Raw genomic sequence first — 7,763 nt, 5'->3', positions numbered from 1 at the left:
CGAGAAACTACTGCATGAGATGATATTTGCACATCTTTCATTTGTGCCCAACTCTTCCTCAACGTCTACACTTCACGTGCTTCTTAAACTCCATCGAAGAAGGAATTTTCAACTTCTTTGGACTACCAACTGGATACTTGACATTAGAAGGTAGAATATTTATCGAGCTTACATGCGCCAACCACATGGATCACCTAACAGATGGATTGAGTCTTTGTATATTGAAGAAAGATTCTTGATAAGATAATACGGTAAAACATAATCATTAATTGAAGTGTTTCTTACTCAACACAGCACATGCATGAGGGCACGAATTTTACAAAATATCTCACATCATGCAACTGCAGCTTCGAGAAGGCAGATATACATCATGTTGAATAGTTTCGTCTATCACTTGATATTGAATGTTGTTCACTGGAAAAAACCTGCAAGCAATGTCAAATATTACTATACACACACATATAAGAAATATACTGTGTTATATACGGTAGATACTTAACTGGGAAATATACAATAAATTTACTTAAATTGATCTGCCTTGTCCAATTTGATATCTTAAATAGTTCTTTGTCTCTTTGTTAAAGTCAGTCACTTGATATTCTGCTTCATTCATTTTATCATAGAACTACTATTGCATTATCATCCTTAAAACATCAAGCATCAAACAAATTGGTAAATCCCTAGCATTTAGAATGGCAAAATTTAGGCTTTCAGATATGTTCGTCGTCATTATGTTATACCTTCTACGAGGTGAGAAGGCGCACAAGACCAATTTTCAAAATCAATACTTTCTAACTCATCTTGTATGTCTCGTGCACTAGACTCCAATTGACGCATTTGAACTTCAAAATCTACAACATTGGAAGCTTTTGCACATGAACAAAAATATGGAATATACGAGCTTCTCCTTATATCAAGGCTTTATATTCCATAACAAATGCATCATACATATACAATGGAATATGTTAGGCAATATCAATTCAACTGCTTTTATTATACTCTTGTGCCTATCAGAGACGATCACACACATCATTCCGATCCCCAATAATTTTTTTTAATTGGCTCATAAACCACTGCCATGAATGGTCATTTTCAGAATCAACAACACAAAATGCTAAGAAATATATCTGATCATTGGCATATGGAGCACAAGCAGTTAAAAGGGTCCCACTATCCATGTGCTTCAAACTAATACCATCAACTGATATAACAGGATGACAATATTTTCAACCAAAACGCATGCAGATAATGCCATGAAGAAAAATAAAAACCATCCATGTTCATCAAGCTTATAGTCAGTAATAGAACCTGCCTAACTTAGACTCAAATCAAAACAAATATTCCATATTTTTTTATAGTATAAACTATGGAATATATCGAAACAACTACAAAACATTAAAATTATACCTGAATTTCTCATAGCCAACTAACATGCAAATGCTGGAATTATCTTAACAGATTCTTCAGGTGGTCCTCGAATTTCATTCACAGCAGCTTCTCGAGCACACCAAGCTTTTTGGAAACTTATGTCCAATCCATGCTCAATCCGAATATAATTCACTATAGCTTTAAGTGTGATCGGATGACTATCATCAATGCTAATCTTCTTCTTCATGCACTCCTCAATAATAGAAAATGATGCTTGTCTATGGCCAGTCACTACAATATCCAAAGAGCATGAATGCTCGTGATCAAAACTTTTAATTATCCATGAAGAATTTCCATCATCTCCAATTGAATGAGCACGAAGCGACCATTTACATTCATCGATTAGACAACTTAGTAGCAAGTCTGACTTATTTGATTTAATAGTCTAGTATTGAAAGTTATCTCTAATTGCAATATCTCGCATAACATTCAACAACACATCTTTTGATTGAAACATGTCATCAATCTTAACTTGGAAATTAGGAGTAATCTTCGCCAAATCAATCGTTTCGTAATAACGACCTTCATCATCATTAATATTGCTCATTATTTTATTGGGAGATATATTATCCAAGACTATTAGTTGGTTATTTGAAAAAAAAAAAAAAAAGAATAATCAATGAGCAATATTTTTCAACCCACTAGAAATTAGACAGAACAACCATCTAACATCATTATCTTTAGTAAGCTTCAAATCCTTCTTCAAAATCCTTTGATCCAATGCACGCAAAAATCTCAACGTCACCATAATTTCCTACATTGCCTATCTTACTAACTACTAATTGTTGTAACTCAGTAAAGGATATTTGATTATGCAAATCTATTTCAGCTACTTTGCAATTGATGTAATTATCTCTCTCATTGAAACAATTGTCATATAAAATTGGAATGGTAATATTACTTATAAAATGCAGTACATAATAAACCATATATGAACAATGATTTTAAAATAGCTTATATATATATATATATCTCAATATACAAACAGTTGTAACAACAAAATTAATATATACCTCAGTATACTATCATAAAATAACAGAAAATTAAAACACAAACGGCATATATATGCAAAATAGAATTTAAATAGATACTAAATCATATATACCTTAGATTACAAACATAATCAACAAAAAAAAAAAAAAAAAAAAAAAAAAAAAAAAAACTGTATATACCCCTAAATTTTACCAAGAAAGTTTTATTTCAATATCTAAAATCAAAGATAAAATTAGAAAAATGAAAACAGAACCAGTTTTTTTTCTCTAAATCACTCTATTTAAAAATTTGTCACTAACCCAATTCAATACTGAGGACGAATGTCCCAAAAGCTTATTGAATCTGCAAAAGAAACTGAAAAAATATATGATAACTGAAGAAAACTAAAAAACGAATCATTAAGAAAATAAAGAGGAAAATGGAGGAAGAAAAGAATGGAGAAAAAACAGGAAAAAACGAAAATGCATGAAGAAATTTAAGAAGGAGACGATGAATGCATGAAGAAAACTGAAGAAAATGATATATGAAAAAGACGAAATGCATGAAGAAGAGAATGCACGAAGAAAACTAAAAAAATAAATAAATGCAAGAAGAAATTGGAAAATGGAGAAGGCGTTGCAGAAAATGAAGGACGTGAAGAAGAAATGAAAAACATGAAAAAATGAAGATGAAACAAAATAAGAACAATGAAAAAAAAACGAGCACAACCCTTTCTTATGATTTCACTATGGTCAAGAAGAGGGAGATGAAGAAGTGCAAGAAGTAGAAGAATTAAGAGACTTTTACACAAAAAAAAATATATAATTAAAAATAGATTAGAAGATGAAATAACCAATCATTAAGCCTATCTAAAACAGGTTAATCAAGATAAAAAGTTTAAAAAAAAGATGGCTTATTAATGAAAAAGGATAATTACACAAAAAAAAATATGATGAAAAACAAAAATAAAAAAATATATAAAAAAAGGGCAAATTTGTCCAAAAATAATTTATTGAAAAAATTCAAAATTAAAGATGTTTTTAAAATATATGGGCCAAACATGATTTTTAATGTAAAAATATCTATTAGAAATTTATAAGAAAAATTCAAATGGGGATCTTTCGCTTATGAAAATATTATAAATATTTATTTTTCTAAAAGCATATAAAAATATTAACGAACTCAAAAGAATAGCTAACAACTTGAGAACATTTTATGGAAAAAAAAATGGTAAAGATACGACTTGCTTAAATATCGTTACAAATATGAATTAGAAAGTCACCCATTTTACCTTTCAGCTTCAGCCTTAACATGTCTCTCTCGCGTGCTCACCTCAATCAAAAAAACATATAAACACTACAAGAAAATTTACTTTAAGTGACAATTTTTTAGTAACACAACCAAAACTTGTCGCTGAATACTATTCTATAGCAATACGTCTGAAAACATGTCACAAAAAATAACTATTAGCGGTAAAGTCTAAATCAATGTTACTAAAAGTTTCTGTTACATGCTATCGTGTGTTACAAAAAATTAATAATCTTTAGCAACATATTAATGTGCCAGTAAAAGTTTAAAAAAAAAAGATAAAAGATAATGTTCGCACGAGATTTCAATAGAAATTTATTTCGTGGAACTTGAACTTTGTATTTGTATTAATTTTGTGAAAAGTGAGTACAATCTCTAATAGACAGTATTTTGATGCTTTCACAATAAACTATAAACTTTAAGCTAGTTGATCTTCTTGGGTGATCGGTCTTTGGGCTTGTTGATCTTCTTGGGTGATCGGCCGCCTTTGGGCTTGTTGATCTTCTTGGATGATCGACCTTTGGGCTTGATGATCTTCTTGGATGATCGATCTTTGGGCTTGATGATCTTCTTGGATGATCGACCTTTGGGCTTGTTGATCTTCTTGGAGAATTAGTGTTCGCACGAGGCTTCCGGAGAAACTTGTTTCGTGGAGTTGAACTTAAGTTGGTGTTGATATTGAAGTTGATTTGATGCGATGTGGTTCGATCTCTAGTACTTGATCCTCTGATTCTTTCTCAGTTGAATGTGTACGCTTGATTTGAGGAAGCGAAGCACGTGATGATCGTGGAGTTGAAGTCTTGGAAGAATACTTGTATCTCCAAAGGACTTCAGTCTTTAAGGGTCTTCTATCTTCTAAGGGTGCTGCTTTGGGATTCTTTGGAGTCTTCTGCTTGTTGATGAATTCTCTTTGGACTCTCTAAAAGTAGAATTGTCTGTATCTTAAAAGAACTTTAATCTTCAGAGTGTTTGTATCTTCAAAGGACTTCAGTCTTCAGAATGCTTGTATCTTCAAAGGACTTAAGTCTTCAGAATGCTTGTATCTTCAAAGGACTTCAGTCTTCAGAATGTTTGCATCTTAAGTCTTCAGAATGCTTGTATCTTCAAAGGACTTCAGTCTTCAGAATGCTTGCATCTTCAAAGGACTTCAGTCTTCAGGATACTTGTATCTTCGAAGGACTTCAGTCTTCAGGTGTGGTCAGCTTCAGGATTCAAGGAGTCTTTTGATTGTAAAGAATTCTCTATAAGCTCTCTAGAGTATAGAATTGATGACCCTCACAAATAAGAAGAACTCCTCTATTTATAGAGTTCACTACTGGACTTCATGGGCTTGGGCTTGGTCGGTCCATGAGCCTGACTAATTAGATTTGGGCCTTATTTGATATTTTAGTCAAATTAAGCCTATTTATGGGCTAAATTGGACTTTTAGCCCAAAAAATAATATCAAATTGGACCGAAGTAATTTTATTCAATTCATCGGTTACGAAGGAAACATGTGGCATCATCGAACTTCGCCAATTTATGTCTTCAACTTCGATTTGGGACAATTGTCAACTTCTAATTAGTCTTGAATTCAATTATTTGGAATTTCGTCATTAATTTAGTAAATGGCGTGGCAATTTGCGATCGGTCCAAAATTTCTCATTCAACAAATAAATAAATGGTTCAAAACTAAAATGATATTTCATACCTCCCCCCCCCCCCCCCCCCCCCCCCAAAAAAAAAAATAAGGGAAAAAGAGAAAAACCCAAACCCTCTTCCTCTCCTTATCTATTGAAAAACTGAGTTTCTATATTTTTCTCCCTTGCTAAGTATCTTATTCTCCAGCAATCCCAAACTACTTACAGATCGATGGGCGGTGAGCCTACGAAGAGCTGTGGCAATTTACAAACTCTAACAATCAATTTTTGTATGACCTAGTCTATGAGTTGATGTTGTGACTCAGGAACCCATGACTCTCCCTTACTTTCAACAAGTGTGACAACAATGGAACCTCTAAATATAACTTTTCATGCGAGCGCCCACTTCATTTAGGTTTGTAAAAGTGTGTTCTTTCTTTTCGACGAGCTCTACATCTTCCATAGATGTTTTTTACCTTGGGTTTGGTTCAGATCTGCGAATTTGGATGCTTTAAAACACTAGCCAATAAGGTTTAGAGTTGTTCTTGGTAAGATTTGGTAAGTATCATTACCCTTTCGCACTTTCAAATTGGTTTTAAGCGTTTAAATTAGTTTATAAGTCCTTGGAGTTTATCCTTTGTTATATTTTATGGGTCAATTTCATAACATTTAGTTAACATTCTATAAGTCCTAACATGCTTTGAATGGTTGCGGACTCAATTAAAGTAATTTTAATTTTTTCTACCAAATGAAAATATATGACTAATTTTAATCGCTTTATAATTGTTCTTAACACTTCAAACCAATGTTTGAAGCTTTGGATTAGTTTCGAACTTCTTTGAATAATACTTTTCAGCTAGGTCCCACATCATTTTTTGGTAAGTTTTAGGTGTTAACACTATATTTAGATCTTTCGAAGTTCAATTAATGTGCTTTAAAGTAGTTTATATGTAACGACCAGATCCTTACATATTAAGGTTCGACCGCTATGATATGCATACTTATGAGATGCGTTTTGGTATTAAAAAAAAAGACTTCAAAAGAACATGTCTAAAATTTTATTAATTAAGTAGCAAAACTATACAAGAAGTTTATTTTACAAAACACCAGGATCCTTAAACATTAGCGTAGTGGAACAAAATGCCTATACGACCAAAATAGTGAGTTTGATGGTTGGCCCCTTGAACGACGTCCAGCCATGTCACCTACGTTATGTCCTTACCTGCAAAGTCTGTAAAATAGGATGAGTATGTAATATACCCAGTAAGTAGTTCTCACTTAAGGTAGTGACCAAATGCATAGTCACATGCAACATGTCATGAAAATATATGATTGGGATGAAGTGGTCGGTTACGCTTCCAACGTAAGTTCCTCCACCCTGGTAGGAAGATAAGAACTAAGCAAAAACTAACTCATCTGATGATTAGTAGGTCATGCAGTTAGTAGGGTCGGAGTCGCATCCAAAATCAACCATTAGCATAAACATAAGATTGGACTAGAGGGGTGCAACCATACCTACCCTGCTAGTCCCTAACATAAACATAATGTAAGATTGGGCCTAGAGGGGTGCAACCATACATGCCCTGACAGCCCTGGAAGCATAGCTGCTTGAGGACAAGCATATATAAAAAACTTGTAATGAAAATTTAAGCGTTGATTGTATAGTCAAAAACTTGTTAGGTCTTTGACTTATGCGCTTTGCGACAATGATAATATGCAAAACTACGTTCTAAATTATGTATGCGGTGATGCTTAGATGCTTCCGTAGTATGCGTTCATGTAGTGTGCGCGTGTCACAAGTTTTCTTATGTTGAAACCAAGTATAATTCCAACGCAAGTTTCTCAGAGTGATCTGAGGTCGAACACAAAGATTGCGGTGATTAATGCGATACGATGTGATATATGCGACCGGTAAACATAAAGAATAACGAATTGATTTGAAAAGTAAAATGTGGTGAAATGTAAAATGCGATAATAAAATAACATGCGATGGTAAGTAAAAGCGATGATAAATAAATTGTAGTGATAAGTAAATTGCGGTGATAAAATAAAGTGCGATAATAAACAAATGAATAAACAATTAAATATACAAGTTGAGGACTGGCTGTGAAGATGTGCAAAAGTATCTGATGAATGCGATGGCAAGTCTTGTGAAATGTGTCAGAAAGAGAATGGGTTGAGGGAAAGAACATCGCAAGTTCGTCAATCTTGTTGAGGATGCAACAAAGGTTCCACTTTCCCTTGGCTTACACCTTTCAGTGATCGGTCGCGTTCCCATATGTCTATGGTGAAACAAGGATGAACGTGATGAACGTAAGGTTGTTTCCATCTCTGAAAATACTTCTCGCTTTATTTAACGCATTCTTCTAACCTTCTTTCGAGAGACGAAATAACATCTTCACTTCTACTCTCACAGGTGAAGATGCCATTGAGTAT

The sequence above is a fragment of the Benincasa hispida genome, chromosome 1, assembly GCF_027475165.1.
Source record: "Benincasa hispida cultivar pf3 chromosome 1, pf3_genome.v1.1, whole genome shotgun sequence".
NCBI classification, from domain to species: Eukaryota; Viridiplantae; Streptophyta; class Magnoliopsida; order Cucurbitales; family Cucurbitaceae; genus Benincasa; species Benincasa hispida.
The sequence above is the reverse complement of the archived record's forward strand: the minus strand, read 5'-3'. Positions refer to the sequence as shown.